The following is a 939-nucleotide window of genomic DNA, read 5'->3' as shown; positions in this document are numbered from 1 at the left end:
AAAATATACCAAGCAAATGGCACTAAGAAAAAAGCAGGCATAGCAATCCTAATATCTGACAAAATAGACTTTAAACTGAAACTAACCAGAAAAGACAAAGAGGGCTATTTCATTTTGATCAAAGGAACAATCAATCAAGAAGATATTACAATCAAGAACATATATTCACCAAACTCTGGTGCACCCAATTTCATAGAAAAATCACTACAGGACTTTAAGACCCAGATTAATCCCAACTCATTAATAGTAGGGGACTTCGGTACCCCACTGTCTCCATGAGACAGGTCAACAGGATAGAGAGTTAACAGAGAGACATCTGAATTAAAGAATACCATATATCTAATGGACTTAATAGACATCTACCAAGTATTCCACCCAAGCACCAAAGGACATACTTTCTACTCAGCACCCCGTGGAACCTTCTCCAAAATCGACCATATACAGGGGCACAAAACAAACCTCAACAAATACAAAACGATTGAAATAATTCCATGCATTCTATTAGAGAATAATGCGATAAAACTTACAATCAACACCTGAAGAAACCCTAATCACAACATGAACACATGGAGATTAAACAACACACTCCTGAATGATGACAACACAACAAAACCTCTGGGACATGCTGAAAGCTGTCCTTAGAGGGAAGTTAATAGTTCTAAGTGCCTACAATCAAAAAATCAGAAAGAACACAAATAAATGACTTAACATTACAACTCAAGGCACTTGAAAAAGCAACAGCAAACGAAATCCAAACCAAGCAGACAAGAAGAAATAACAAAAATCAGGGCAGAAATTAATGAAATTGAAACAAAACAATACAAAGAATCAACAAATCCCAGAGCTGGTTCTTTGAAAAGATAAACAAGATGGACAGATGGCTAGTGCAGTTAACCAAAAGAAAGAAAGAGCACCTCCAAATCAACAAAATCAGAGATG

The sequence above is a fragment of the Nannospalax galili genome, unplaced genomic scaffold (genome assembly GCF_000622305.1).
Source record: "Nannospalax galili isolate Female #2095 unplaced genomic scaffold, S.galili_v1.0 scaffold406, whole genome shotgun sequence".
Taxonomy (NCBI): domain Eukaryota; kingdom Metazoa; phylum Chordata; class Mammalia; order Rodentia; family Spalacidae; genus Nannospalax; species Nannospalax galili.
Note: the sequence above shows the minus strand (reverse complement) of the source record.